The following is a 459-nucleotide window of genomic DNA, read 5'->3' as shown; positions in this document are numbered from 1 at the left end:
ATGAAAATGGTTATATTTGTTCAGTATAACATCTTTTGTCTTTAAAAGATGGTAAATATTGATGATGCTTCTATTGTATAATAAACAAAAATGTTTCTGCCAGTTTCAGCTCTGATTCTGAAAGAATAAGGAAAACGGTATAAGATTTCAAGAATGCATAAACAGCATAAATTTCATTTCATTACTATATCTATAAATTGTAGAAGTGAAACCTTGACCAGAACAACTGAATTCCTCCAGTGTATCTCTATAATTTTACATATAGAACAGAGCAGAGAAATAAATATATTTTAACAATACATCATCTCCGAAAAGGATAACTGTCTGCTTGCCTAGCAAGAGTCACTGCGATGCAAGAAGTGTCATTTGCTTCCAGTCTTCTGACCAGTAAAGGGACAGTATTACCTTACTTGGAAACAAGTGAAGGTTGCAGACAATAGAAAATCTGCCTCAGGACAT

The sequence above is a fragment of the Octopus bimaculoides genome, chromosome 13 (assembly GCF_001194135.2).
Source record: "Octopus bimaculoides isolate UCB-OBI-ISO-001 chromosome 13, ASM119413v2, whole genome shotgun sequence".
Taxonomy (NCBI): Eukaryota; Metazoa; Mollusca; class Cephalopoda; order Octopoda; family Octopodidae; genus Octopus; species Octopus bimaculoides.
Note: the sequence above shows the minus strand (reverse complement) of the source record.